This window comes from Anomalospiza imberbis, chromosome 2, assembly GCF_031753505.1.
Source record: "Anomalospiza imberbis isolate Cuckoo-Finch-1a 21T00152 chromosome 2, ASM3175350v1, whole genome shotgun sequence".
In the NCBI taxonomy this organism is placed as follows: Eukaryota; Metazoa; Chordata; class Aves; order Passeriformes; family Viduidae; genus Anomalospiza; species Anomalospiza imberbis.
Genome location: NC_089682.1, coordinates 48,287,494 through 48,303,120, shown reverse-complemented (window position 1 = coordinate 48,303,120; position 15,627 = coordinate 48,287,494). Strand labels below are relative to the sequence as shown.

The 15,627-nt window shown below is 36.9% G+C and overlaps 1 long non-coding RNA gene across 1 annotated transcript; it reads left to right on the top strand.

Annotated features, from left to right (window-relative positions):
* The first annotated feature begins 12,299 nt into the window (after positions 1-12,299).
* LOC137468793 (uncharacterized) lies at positions 12,300-15,620 on the top strand. The gene is made up of 3 exons (XR_010996182.1): positions 12,300-12,851; positions 13,971-14,007; positions 15,345-15,620. It is a non-coding gene; the product is annotated as an uncharacterized lncRNA (long non-coding RNA).
* Positions 15,621-15,627: the final 7 nt, after the last annotated feature.

Sequence of the window (15,627 nt, the reverse complement as noted above, 5' to 3'; positions counted from 1 at the left end):
CAGCAGAAGCCAACCTGCATTCCTTACTGGGTATTACCTTTCCATCATGGCTTTAAACAACCTCTCAGAGGTGCTGCTGAGTAAGGTGTGCATTCTAATTCAAGGTTGGGTGTATGATCATGTTCTGTATGGTGCATAGTATTTATTGGTTTCACTTTATGAAGAGTTTTGATACATTTCAAAGACAGAGAGTCCTATAATAATACCAGGTTTTAAAAAGCACCTCAGTACAGATTTTTTTGTATGGCTTGTCTCTGGATTTCATTGCCTAAAATAAGAAGGAACATTAAAATACAGAGCTCCATTATAAGATAGCAGGGAAAATAATTAACTTCAAGTCACAGCGTTAGCGTGTGATTCATGCACCCGATTATACATTTAACCAGTGACAGAGAAAACTTAGCGAGGCCTCAGAGCTTTTTCCTCCCAATTGAAAAAAAGAGAAGCTATCAACAGTTTCTTTAAAAGAACTTAGCCTCCAGTTATGGAGAAAGGAACTCTGGGTTTTGATGTCAAAATTGCATGTTTGTTCAACAGTGTTACCAGTGCAAACTTTTGATGCATACTGGAAGTCAACAGAGGTTAAAAGAAAACCAGTCATGTACATATGGAGAAGATTCCAGCTTTTCTTTGCATGCCACAGGTTTGCTATTGGTACTGAGCTGAGCATAACTCCAGGAAAACTAGTGCAAAGCACATCAGAACCTGTCATATCTGTGTGATCCAGTGACCCTCTGTGAACTGTCTGTCCCATGATGTAAAGTCATAATGTGCATGGTTTCAAACACAGAATAAAAGCATTCAGCAGGAGAAAGCCACAAACCAGAATAGTCAGCCTTTACCACTTTTTTTTCTCCCCAAGTAGCTGAAAAACCCAGCCTGAGACTGTTCAGCTAAAATAGATAACTTTTCAAAACTGTCAGAAAATAATTTACACTCTTCTCACAATTTTAGCATGGTAATCTAACTCCTAAAAAATGTTTCACTTCAAGTAAAGGGCAGGACAATGTTTGAAACCGATTCTTTATCCATGATGCTTGAGTCACAGCACAAATGAACAGTTTTAAGCATGCATTTATTTATGTACTGAGAAGAAAATTAAGCTCAGTGCACAAAGATCAAATACTAAAACTAACACTATTCTCTTGCTTGTTTCACTTCACTTTCAAGCTTCAGGCATGCTGAGATTTTTTGTTCCCTCACTGAGGTGTGGGTACAGCATTTAATCCACCTCTCATTTCTTCTCTATTCCCCTATACTACTTAAAACCATGCTACCTCTTTATTAGGGAGGTGTAGGAAAGGTTGGGAAATGGCTTGTTCTACCTGCCACCTCTGCTTGAAGGGATTGCCATCAAGTTCCTGAGCTCCACTGAGAAAAACCTTCCTTTTCAGCAGCTGCAGAGCATGACCTAAGGAGTATTCTATCAACTACATAGCAATGGCACACTTTCTGATAAATGATAGCCTGTTTTCAAGATGGAAATGCCATCTCTTTCTGCAGTGCTCACACAGAGGTATAGCATTGCTGGCTGCTTTGAAGTCATTCAACTCCCATCTCAGCCACAATGTCTTTGCTCCCCCTGGCCATTCCTGACACGGAGAACTGAACTTGCACACACGTGCACATTAGTGGTGATGTAGAAGGATGTGCATCTTATTTTGTGCATCAGTTACCTCAGTAATTGAAAAGAAATCTGTAAGTAGCAACCAAATCACACAATTGGCTATCACATTTAAATATTAAGTAATTTTGTTCTTTGAATTATAAAAAGAGAAAATTCACTCATGCAAATATTTCTTCATCCCTGGATAGTGCTACAAATAAAGCACTGACTAAGCAACCCAGCAAGAATTTGTTGGCACCAATAACAACACATAGAGCAACTCTTTCGTAGTCATCAACTATGGAAGTGGGAGCTGCATAAACACAGTAAAGAAGACAGAAAATACTCCTGAGGAGCATATTTCATAAAAGAGAAAAACACCTTTTTTAAACAAACTCAAAATAAGAGTTATAAAGGACAGAACATGAATAAAAAGAACTTTAGTAGCCTAGATTATAAACAAAACAAAAATTGAAGTCACGGGATTATTTTGCTAGTTCAAGGTAGGCACAACAGAGCTTGTTTAGAGCCTATCAGTGTTTTGGCAATCCCAAACTTTGAAAGACTATGGTCTTGTTAACCAGGGAGCTTAGTGAAATGAGCCATGATATTTCTCTTGGGAAATTTCTCTAGGAAAAATTTGTCATAGAATCATGGAATGGTTTAGTTTGGAAGGAACATTAAAGATCATCTAGTTCCAAACCAAAGTCCTCCCTTTGCAGCTGTAGCATTTGTGCATGACAGAGTAAGGTCACCCACAAAGGTAAAGGGGTCCATGACTGCATTTTTCATCTCTCACACAGAGACAGAAGTTCTACCCATGCCCTGTCTCCTTCACACTGACACTTTAGTCCAAGACTGTCATGCTCAAAGAAAACTCCTGGAACAGTACCTACTTTGGCCTCTGAGAAATGCCAAAATGTACATGCCAATGTAGGAAAGTCACTTCAGAGGCTTTCACCATTTTGTGGGACAAGACAACCATTTTCCCTGCACCTGTGTTCTTACTTTCTGTAAATGCTAACAAGCATGTGACAATTAAAACTACGAGAAGGAGCATACACTTTGCTGTGCCTAGATGTGCTGCTCAACAGGAAGTAGTAAGAAAACAATGTTTTAACAGCCGTAAGTGTGGCAAGATGAGCACTTTGATCTGCTTGCCAGAAAATTCTTTAAATAGAGATGCAACCACAACACTGTTAAGCTGAAAGGCTCAGTAGTTAGGTGATTCACTTCAAATTCATTACTCCAATGCGTCACTGATCATTTTTTAAGGCTTAGCTTAGCTTCACAGTTTTTATTCCAAATCTTTCTCTTAACCTTCACACACATTAAATAGATCTAATCTGCACTGCAGAGATACTTTGGCTTACTGGTAAATATTTGCAGTCACAGATGAGGTTGAGGCAGGCTCATACATTTTTTCATTTTCTTGTCACTTTTTCTGACTTGTCAGACATGTGTATGACCTACACTTTACTTCCACTTCAGTGGTTCTCCTACTGCCCCCTGGCAACTGTGTCATGAGGGAAATAGTGTCCCTATGCATAAAATTCAGGAAGGATTTCAGAGGAGATTTCAGAGAAATGTAGTTCAAGTGCTTTTACCTGCAATGTCATGGCAAAGCGAGGTGGGAGCATTCACATATACACCAGAGTCTGAATTCTAACAAGAATCCTCAACAAGACAGCCTAGACTAGGTCTCCATCAGATTTTAAAGAGTTCAGAGTTTTTCTTGTGCCCAGAAGGACAGGCAAACATGAACCATGCTGTGATATAACAGGCTCCAAAAAGCAGTGGAAGAGACAGTGTTCAAATGCAGACATGGCATCCTGAGTTACAAGAATTCATTACCTGAATACCAGTCACTCAGTAGAGCACAGGAATTGTTTTGCCCGAAGTAAAGGCTATTTTCATTCAGAATTGTGGCTGGGAACACTTCACTCAAGGTAGAACAAGTTTAACCCATTGGAACACAGAGGACAAGCTTCTGACATTCTCTTAGCCATGATGAGAAAGTCCACCATAAAGGCTAAGTTGGTGAAGGACAGACCGCAGAGCAGAAGTCAGCTTCATCACCTCAGCAAAGAGGACACGTGAGGAGTCAGTTTATCAGCTCAGGCCATAGCAAGCGACTTAGACTGTTCAGGGTGATCCTCCACGAGGCTTCAGGCCACATGTACAGTTTGGGTTTTCTACACTGGGTCCAACAGAGCTACATGGACATCCTTGTGGTAGTCTCAAGAATCTTTTAAAAAAACAAGCTCAGTATTTTAGAGTTGCTACTTTGCTCACAAATTCTTCTTGCACTTTGGTCAAAGTTGACAGAGTTGTAAGCTTGCTACCAAGCACAGAGTGGAGCCTGCTGGCTTCACTAGGATGTCTCACATGAGAAATAGTTGCAGGGCCAGGCCTTTGGCTGCCCAGAGGAAAGTATATGCACACACTCTTGTATAAATGTGTCAAGAGGGAACTAAAAAAAACCCTAAAACCAGGTGAATGGATGATAGCACTTTAATAGGAAGTTCATTCTTCTTGTGGCTGTTGGAAGACAAATCACTAGAGATTACACCTCTTTCAGGATACAGTGTCTATCTGAACAGAAAATAAAGTCTAGTGTAGTCAAGAGAAAAGCCACACTTTATCTCTGCAGGCTTTGAATGAAGTGGCATCTGTTCTATTTTCTCTCTGCTAAGTAAGTACACAGGGACTGCTCTGCTATCTCAAAATGTGCAGCACAGAAAACCCCACCCAAAGCTGCACAAGTATGCAGTGTTAGATTTCAATGGATTTTTTTCAGTGCAGAGTTATCAAGATAAGAAATTTTCTCTTTATAGTCCTTGATAATAAGGTTTTGTAGCATTCAGAATAAAATCACCCAGTGGTTTCCCCACAGGAAACCCATGATACTGCTTTTAATAGGAGCCACAATTTCAGGGGCAGTTAATGAGATAGCATTCTGCTTAACACTGGTTTTAAGTAAAGCAGTGATTAAAGACAGGCTTGTCTACAATGCACAAAGGACCCTGATTAGTTTTTTTTAATTTTATCATTAAGTGCAAAATTTACTGTGAGAGATAGAAGAACTCTCTGCAGCATTTGAAGCGCACTTGAAAGGCCTCACTGTTTCTGGCAGCTATTTTAAACCAACCTCTCTCCTGTAGCACTGTTGCTCATTTGTGTTCACAGCACAAGGAGCACCAGGTCTGCACCTAACATGCAGAATCACATGCTTAGCTTAAAAGAACATTTCTATTTCTCCAATATGTTTGTGAGACTAGAACCAGAGCAGATTCCACTTCAGCATAAACCTAATTAAAAACATTTCTGCTGTAGTTACTTCGCCCAGAAAATTCTGAAATTTCATTATTAAAAATAGATTTCCATTTCAAACAGAAATATATTTTACATCTTGCAGGAATACCTGTTCTTTTCAAGACTGCTACTACAAAGGGTATCTCTTACATTCTTCACAGGGGGATTTCCACTACAACACTTAGCATAGAAAATGATACCATTTTTCAAATAAAGCCTGTAATTTGAGTAGTAATAGATAAAGTAGGCATTTGAGGCCTGACAGTGCTGTCATGGTTATGCAACTTATTTCACCTTCAGGAAGCCAAAATAAACATGCATTCTGCAGTCTTAGAAAAGCACAACTTGCTGGCAACTTGCATACATTACAAAATGAACTTATGTACTGTTTGTTTGACTCCATTTCAGCACAGACTCAGTCTTTCATGTACATCTGTGCACATCAATATTTAATTGTGCTCCGTTTACCTTCTCCAAGAATTTCAGTAGCAAGAGCTACTCCCAGCCAAGGCAGATGGCCACTTGAGACAGACTCTTTTCTCGAGATACCAGTATCATATGTTTACCAAAGATCACATAAGTAATTAAGCAGGCAGAGACACTTTCCCAGAATATGCACCCAGGAATTTATAGCTTGAGGACTTAAAACAGACGAGGAAATGCCTTTGTATGCAATAGATGGGGATGAAGTAGCATTGCCTTATGTCCTCTCTTTCTAAATATAGTAATGATTTTTTCTTGTCTCTATTTTCCTGAATAACACCACTTTATGCAGAATACTGGCTCTCTAAGTTTTTTAACGTAGTACTGATACAAAGGAAAGGAAAAAAAGAAACATGATATTCCCAATGGATTTTACTGCCTGAAGTGTATATTTCCTTGCTATCTAACAGAGCCTTCTGTCTCTTGCAGGTTGCCCAAAATAGCTTACCAAGTTCACATTTAGTCCAATAGACTTTGCTTTTGCAGCCATTCGAAGCTGATACAGTACAGCAATGATTTGCTCTTGGAGAGCAGATTTATTAACACACCAGCAGGACTACAAACTCAGAAATCCCCTGCTGCATTCTCAGTGTTCACCTTTCCATTATGCTCCTAATTATCTCCAAAGGAGTTTATTTCTTGTAAGCTTCTTGTTCAGGCTGATAAGCATTTTATTCTGCATCCTCTGCAGATTTCAGATTTACTCCACATTATCCTAGCTGAGAAATTGTCTTCATTTTCACAATGCACATCTTCCACCCTCTCCAGTTGCTTTCTCAGTTCAGTATCCTTCGATAAGTACTCCCACCATTTTGAGTATTTTCAGATTAATTCCTCCTGCTCTATTCACTTCATTATGATAAAGCTTTGAGTAGTTAAGAGTTTATATCACCCTTAGACTTGAATAGGATATATTATATTAATCAAGACTAATATGTTCCTTCATGTTCAAATAAGATGCTAATCCAGTAAATTATTTCTTAAGCATTGATCCAAGGCAGTTAATACAAAAATAATAATCCAAAGTAATAGCATCCCAAGTAAACACAGATTGCAGAGGACATTCTCTCACATTAGAGAAAGTGCAGAGCTTTACATTGCTCCTTAGACTACACTGAGGGCTATTTCAGTTTATGTATTCCAAAAAGACAAACATAGTCATCTGATTCACATTATTTTCATAAGAAGCTCCTCCTCCTTCTACATCATACTTTGTAGGAAATAAAACCGTTTTCTCTGAAGAAAAACCCCAAAAACCAAACATACCTTACACATCAGATGTTAACAGAAGGTTTCTTTGACAGTGCTCAGCATGCAACCTTCCTCTGGAAGAAGCTACTCTGATTCTGAGAATACAATGGCTTCTCTACTGAAACACAGACATATTTAATTAAATTCTAAAGACAAACACACACAGTAAGCCACATACTGGTTTATTCTTTCTTTCCAAAACTGTACTGTACTGTGACCCCAGATTCATAAACTCTAAAGAATGGAGGAATGACATTATGTTATTCTAACCTGACTTTCAAGAGCTGGCAGTGTTATAATTCCTTCATCATGCCTCTGAATCCTGTTGTTGCTAAACTGTAGGCTCTCAGCAATGATTTTTTGCCTTGGTTTAGAAACTTCAAGAGAGGAAGAGTCACATAGCACTCCTAGGTAAAATAGTTCTCTAATTTAGTTTGAGAAGTATCTAAATACTTCTGTTGAATTAACATAATGTTAAACCCAAGAAGACTTAGAGTGTAAATATGAATACTACAAAAGTAAGTTTGTATCACACAAATGAAACTAATAGTCCTGTACATGTTGTTCTGAGGCAAGACAGGTGGGTAGTAAATACAAGGGTACACATAAATACTTTCATTCTCTCTTGGAGGCAAACACTGAAGGAGAATGTGCATTTGCTTGTAAAAGCTGAACCACATTTCCTGTTTGTAAGAAAGGAGGTGAAAAAAAAAAGACTGGAGGGATTTGAGATTGACGGCAACTCTAAATACAAGTTCATGCTGCCAGGTTCAAAACAAGAGTATCCAACTTCTGCCAACATAACTTGATTTCCTGTTGGATAGAGGGGAGGGGAATATTCCTAAAAACAACAGAACCGGTAAGCCTTATCTTTTAAACTTTTAAGCATAGGAGCAGTAGAACCATGCGATGGTAGATTAGCAGTCTTCCAAGAAGGTGGCTCAGGGTGCTAAACCTTCATTAATTAAGGCATTAGTTTTATGCTGAAAATACTGTGCTGTGGGTTTTCTTATTTTACAATGTACTGTTTCCCTTCTGAAGTATGAAGTTGATATCTTACAAAGCAATTAGTTGTGCACTAATTAATTGCAGTTTAAGGAATCTTTTCCAGATAATTAATCCTGTATTAAAAGCTCACACAAGTGGAAGCATTTTTAATGCTAATTTAACATTCATCAGTCTCTTAATGGGCTTCTTTTTCTAAGGGCCATTAGTACAAAATATTATTTATATCAATGTTTAATTGGAAGGGTGGAAGGAAAGACAGTTTTATGTAATCTTTTACAAATTTGTAGACAAAAACAAGAGGAAAGAAAGGAAAGAAACCATTTTGTGCTTCAGGTCATCACCATAAATCTGGTAGCAATTAATCTACCTCAGTGGATAACACACTGATACCACAGATGGCATGTCCAGCTAGATGGTATCTATGTTCCTCACCACACAATCCTTTTCAGTACAAAAACCTGGTAGAAGTATACTATATCTTGCTGTTATCCCTTGTGATGGATTCTCTAAACAAAACACATTAGAGCAAGGAAGAACAAAACATAGCACTTGTGCTACCTATTCTTATGTTGTTAAAAGGACAAATATCCAACACAAATTGTTAAATCTGGCTCCACTCCCCACAGGTAAGTACAGGATTATGTCCACTCCTTTGAGTTGCAATAATATGAATAGCAGGCTTTTGATTTTTTGGTTGGTATTTTTTTTCCTTCTTTTCCCTCACACTTCTCCATTGACAATATAATGAATCCTGTAAAGAGAAAATCTAACAACAAATTACCAAAACTCTATTTATTCCCATGTTTCTGTTGGTGGAGAAAGTTGTCAATAGAGTTTTAAAGAGAAAAAGCACAATTAACTACGTATTTAGAAGTCTTTTTTTTTTGTCTGTAGTTCATGGTGTGAATTTGGTACATTCAGTTTATATCACTGCACAATATACTAAGAGGTAGTGAATAACCCATCCCTGAAGTCAGAGAGTGAAAACATTATCCAAATGAAGTAACTTACCTAAGATAGATGTTCTACCTGGATGCTACTCCAAGTTTAACCTTGTTTTCAAAGATAAATGGAAGAACAGCAGCATAAGAATATGCAATTAATACAAGAGAGTATTTTGATATTAGTTAATCAAAATACTGTCATCTTTATAATTATTAAATATAATTCTTCTCCACTCACGCATCCTGAAGTCTTCTAACAATATAACAATAATTGTTGTCCCTCTCATGAAACCTTGGGTATGTAATGACCTTTTTCCTTTCACAGAGGAGCACATTACTTTAAGAAGGCGTCAATATTATTTCTTGTAACAAACTACTACCACCCTTAAGTTTTCCTACTACAGATAGGCTATCACAGAAAACCCTGATGGAATTTGAGCTTATTGTTTTAGAATCATAGTGTCCTATTCCCAAGTGGCCTAATTATTCCATATTACTTTTTTCAAAAGATACAACACTTTTTTTTTTTAAATATTCACTTTGATGGCTTGAATGAGAATGTCCCTGAATACAGTGTCATGGGTTCTTTGGACAAACTATATGTTATGTAAGAAAATATTAATATAGTTTTGTTCCATTTGATAATAGATTACTTGAATGAGATTTAAAATTAGAGAACAGAATAAAAGACACCATTTCAAAATGGAATATAACTAGTCTAATAGACTTGCTGTTTATTTCTCACTCACCATCTACAGTCTCCTTATCTTATTTTTGTCTTTAGCACAACCTGTTAACTGTGAGAGGTTGCATCTGCTATTGTACATTTAGGGAGAGCAGTGTAGTTATCTGTGGAGACAAATTGTTCTTCACACAGTCAGCTTTCCTTCTAATGCTGCTGTTGTCAAAGTAGTTAATATTGAAATAATGCAGTTATAAATGTAAGCAGCATATCAGAAACACCTATAAGAATTAGAAGACATGGGGAAGGTCTGGGAGTTGCATATCTGTAAAGCTTGGATATAAAATTGGATTTTCTCATATTTTAAATCTGGGTAATATGATTAGCTTGAAACTAATGTTAGAATGGCATGGAGCTCTCAGAAGAGCACCAGTACATCTCTGATCAAGGTGTTTACTATGGTTTTATGGGCTAAGTAAAAACTGCTGTTGTTTCTCCCATATAAGTAGTGTTGTCTGACAAACAAATAGGTAGTATTGCAAAAACAAACAAACAAAAATATACTTAAGTCACACATATGTTTGTATACATTCTATTAAACACAAGCAGATGTTTAAGACAGTGTTGTGGAAAACAAATTTTAAAATAAACTAAGTAGTGTTCATCCAGGAAGAAATGTAAATGTTATTTTCTTAATCTACCCACATCCATGAAATTTCCTAAATTGTATAAATTGAACTATAGATTGCGAGATTTAAAACAATGGTACGTTTTATGATAAATCCAAGTTTTATATATTTTTTTTTCCTAGAATGTTTTTAAAGTTCTTGAGAAGTGGGATGGCTCAAATATTATAGAATTAAGACTTGAAAACTAAAAATAAAATAATTTTATCCAACCTTTACTATTTTCCATACAATAATTTCAATTTAAATCAAAACCTGAAACAGGAAAATAATACTTGTCAACAAAAAGTGGGCCAGTTAACGGCTGAAAATAGTCAAATTGAAACTAAGAGTTTTCCTTCCACTCTGGAAACACCAGGCAAAAATTAGATTCCTGAATCAGAGAGATAAATGACAACATTCTATATGAAAAAAAAGGAACATTGTTAGATTGTTACTGTACTTTAGGTACCTGCTCACTCCTTTTATTCTAATGAATCTCAGTGCTGTGGCTTGTGGAATGGGCTGCCCAGGGAGCTGGTAGAGTCCCTGTCCCTGAGGTGTTTCAGGAAAGACTGGCCGTGGCACTGAATGCCATGATGCAGTTGGCAAGGTGTTCAGTCACAGGCTAGCTGGATGATCTCAGAGGACTTTTCCAACATGGTTGATTCTGTGATTCTATCACAGAATGTGCTTCCCTTCTTGTGGGCCACAATACTGCTTTTGCTCCCTGGGAAAAGTGTTTGTAGGAAAAGAAATATGAAATGAACATGAGAAGAATGGAAACTAATCACATTAGAAAAGATAAAAAGACAGGAAAAGAATGAGAGGATTCTGATTATTTAGGCACAACACTGAAACTTGAAATTTCTTGTCCTGAACAGACTTGTAGTTTTGGACAGGTTGCATGGGATGCAATACTGAGTGACTAATTGCACAGTAACCAGGTTCCAAAGACTGGTGATTCTTGATACACCCTGATAATATCTCCTCAGTGTAGAATCTCCCATTCTTTTAATTCCTTCCCTGAAAAATTGGAATGCTGTATAGTTGCTCTATGGGGATGTTGTCTCTCCTCATAAATGTCTGTATCTCATCGCATAAAAGTGCCTTTCAACATGAAAAGGAGAATTGCAGTGATAAAGAACTCTCAAACACCTTTGGGAGAACTCAAGTGGTAGAAAGGAAGGGAAACAGGATGTTTCGTTTAAAAAGAAGAATAAATGGTCACTGAAAGTACCATGTGCAAAAAAAAGTTAAAAGTCCATCAGAAAATTACATCTTATTTGCTTTGCTTTGTTCCTTTTAAAAGAGAGTTCTGTTCAGGAAAGAAACCTACATCCTGGAAGCCCAGGTGATTTGTGATTTTTTACTACCAGGACTTATCTTGTTTTGTCATTATAAGAACACTGGGGTGTTGGAGTACAACAAAACAAAAAGAGCTTTGGCAACACCAGCACAAAGAGGGGCAAAACCTGTAAGAAGGTTTTGAGCTGGAGCCCAGTCAGTGAAGGAACAAAGCTCTGTCTTCTCAGCAGGAGAAAATGCATTGCCACCCTCTCCTGGCCAGCAACATGGAAAAGTGCATTCCTGTACTCCTTTAACTTGGCTTTATTTAGGAAACAAACAAAATGTGAGCTTCCTGAGGGAATCCAGGTATGTCAAAAAACAACAAAGTGCATTAAGGATCAGTATTGTCCAATCCAGCCCTTGACTGCTCTGCTCCAGCTACACGTTTCTTTTAATGCACTAGTAGAGCTCATTGGTTTTGGGCACCAGGTTTTATTTCAAACACTCCAAATCTCAGAGAACATGAAATATGCCTCTTGGGAAAGTTACGAATAAAGCTGCAAGCTCCTTTCACTCATTTATTTGGCTCAGTGTTTCTCTGTCACGGAAGGCTTTTGCAGGCAATTCATAGCAATGCTGATAATTTTGGCCACTAGACGGCCATAAATAGGCTATTTTCTTCAGCATGGTTTGTGATGGAAGATTGTATGAGCCAGGTTAATCAAAGCATTAATTAAATGACAAAAATAGATTTCGTACAGGGGGGTTCTTTCCTATCTTTCTTATTGTCAAGATTAGAGCAAAAGAAGACTTTGTTGAAATAAGTGGACTCACCTTTTACCAAGTGATTTTCCAGGAGCTGTTTGAACTTTTCGTTGCAGTAATACTTGGGGCTTCACTGGTTCCCAGCTGATGCTTATCCTTTACCATCACTTTCTCTGGTTTCTCAGGCAAGAGAATAAGAACAAGTAACTGGTTTTAATAGCTGGAAAACAATGCAAGAAAACATAACCAAATTTTGACCTTTTTTGCAGCGATTGTTAAAACGTTACAGTCTTAGCTATTATTCAGAGACACATCCAGCAAATTTGTTTGACTAAATTCAGAACTACTTTCATTAACTCTAGAATTTAGCTAAGAATTTCCTTAATTTACTGCAAATACTAACTTAAAGACAACTGCAAATATCATTTCAAAGCTATCCAGTAAAATTACTTTTTTCTTTATTAATTCCTGATTTTTACTGCATCTTACAGGCAAACCAATGGCTTAATCTTTGGCTGAATTCCTATGAAACAGTATTTCTGCTAACAGTTTATTGAAGTTGTTTTCTTAATATTTAGCATCTGGGATTGATATTAATTATTTAGCTTGTATAGCAATAGCTGTCAGAGTAAACAACAAATAGCAGCTTTGATTACAGAAAGCAAAAACTAGCCAAGCATGAAGAATACAGTAAAATTGTTAGACAAGACAAAGAGTAAGTTTTCTTTCAGTTACAGGAATGGACTGCCATTTTTCTATCTGGGGAGTTTTGGCTTTCCTGAGTTTGGCTCTGTTTGTTTCACTGACTCTGAATACTGTACACTGTATCAAAAAGAAGCAAGGTAAGTAATGTCTCTTTGTAAGGAATCAAATTTCAATGTTTAAAGCCATCCCTGCTCAGAGCTATCAAGTCAACGAATTGATTCTTCTGAATCTTAAAGTTACATTTTGGCAAGAATGATTTTACTAGAGAGGAGTTTTAGGAGAATCAGGTATGATTACATAAAAACAGCTACCCAGCTACATTTACTTTTTGACAGATTGTGTCAGCGCAACTTTTTTTACGGATGCGATTCTACGGTTAGGAAGTTGTACAATCCTCACCATTCCCTTTACACAGGGAAAACTGCCCCTGTGCTGTACATGTAGGGGTGGGCAGGCAAACACTGGTGACTTCAACAAGGCTAAATACACCTGTGTATATAATCTATATAAACAGAAGGCATGTGCTTGTAAACTGAGATCACCAAGTATTAGAGAGTCAGATATTCACAGTGAGTCTTTTGGGATGGGTGTCAGTTAAAATTTTTGGTTTGTGTGTTAGGGCTACTAGGCAGATATCTCTATGAGGAAGAATCACAGTCATTTACAAAACTAAACTGGCCAAGGTTTAGGTCAGAGTGGCTGATGCTGCATTACTCATCAAATTGGAGCTTACTGTGGTAAATTCTGAAGTCTGGAGCAGAGTTTAGAAATAATTCCTGAATTATTCACCAAGCTCTAGCATGAAATCTCTTTGTAGCCATTGCCTCTCTGCTTCAGTCTCTTTATCTGCGTGGATCACAGGATCTCTTTTTCAGACATACCAGCAGAACTAGTGAAATAAATAAACCCGTCACTTTGTAATATTAACATGATTCACCTCCCCAGAGAAAATCTGAGAGAAAAAAATGAGGGAGAAACAAAATGCGGAGGAAATCAAGAATTAATCACACATGTTACAATATGTTTTTTGGGTACTGTAAACTAATGTAGACTTTGCAGACACAGCACAGGGACATAAACATTTCTTGTATTTGACAAAAGTAGCGGGACAACTGAAGATCCTGAGGGCCAGAGCTTTCAACTGTATTTTCTAAAACAAAACCAAAACCGTGCCTGTTGAGACAGTTATCTGAAGTGTTCTAAAATAACATGTTTCATTTTCTCTTAACTTTTTTCTTTTAAAACAAATTTTCCAGCTAAAATGCATAAAGACTATGAAGAGAACAATCCAAGGTAAGTTGTGTTAGAAAGTTTCTTTCTGGCAAGGGTAAAATATGCAATAAATAATGACAGATGGCTTTGGAGGGATGGCATAGAGGAAAATTCAGTATCTCTTGCAGTCTGCCTGGAAATGTTGGTAGTGGAAAAAAAGTTTTCAAAAAAACCTAGGGAAAAAATATTCACATGTTAGGTACATCCTCCAGTCATTTTATCAACAATGAAATAATTGCATGTTAATACTATAATTTTATCTGAAAGTGCAAGGTATTGAGTTAAACCACCATTACCTATCACTGAAAGCCAATAATTACATAATAATTAAAAAGAACTCTCAGCTCTCACAAAACAGTGACACATTATAGTCTGATAGTTAATACTTGTGGAGCGATAATTTACATGTATTTACATTTCATAACCATCTTTTACACATAGCATCCAAAAGCAATAAATAGTCTGTTTATAGCTGTAGGATATCTCATGATCCATTACACAAATCTGTTTCAAGTCTCTCTCTCTTATGCCACACAGAAAAACAACCCAAACCAAGCCCAAACTTTAGAAAACAGAGATGGATAGTCTCATCTCAGCCCAAATATAAAAATCCTTGAAACAAAAATACAAAAGCCTGCACCTGTTACCCAAAACCAATTCTCAGTTACAAATTTTCTTGAAATTGGGACGTCTCTATTTGTCTATTGCTGCCTGTTCAGATGAAAAATACCACTGAATGTGGTGTTAGAACACAACTTCACCCCCTTGATGAGATGCAATACAGGGGTGTAGTAGAAAGGTTACACAGTGCTTCCCACTAAGAATTGCCACTTAGAAGCATTTTCAAGTAACACCAGGTAATGAAACTCAACATACAATTAAAAATGCAAAGCAGAACTTGGCTTTGGTCTTCTCTGTAAGTGTTGACAGAAGTATTTTAGTTGAATCAAGAGGGGACCTTTTAAACATCATCACAAAAGACACATATGGTGCTTTAGCTTGTATTGCAGAGTGGTCTCAGAGGACATGAACTGGGTTCCTTTCAGTGATCATGAATATTTCTTACCCTACCTCAAGCTGTAGTTTAACAGTCTTGATTAGCTTTGTGCTTAATGAAGTTACAGGAAAAGAGAGTTCAGTTCTGGGCTAGGTAACAAAACTCTCCTGAGAATACCCACACTGCCATTTCTGCCCTCTCTGATACTTTTGATCTTGTTTGTAAGATGACAATCAATCTGCTATATATAGATATACACACAATCTGCATATATGCATAAAACACTTACTAAAATATAGTACTGTGGTGCTAAATAAAGCATATTCTGTGAAATAAAAGTATTTTTTCATTCCCCTTGCAGCTATGATGACCATCACACAGAAGATTATCCAGTTTATGGCAATCTCAATCAAGATATTTTAGGTAAGCTTCATTTTAGGAACATGTATTTATTCAGTGGCTATAAAAATGTATGATTAAAAAAATGACTGACATATTTTGCATTTTGCAAACTTGAGTATCTACATATTTTCAACTATTGATATAATTGAAATTATTAAAACATACTTGGGATAGAAATGCAAACTTTCATACTGCACTACTATTTATAAGAACAGATCTCATACTAAATTTCATTTTTTACA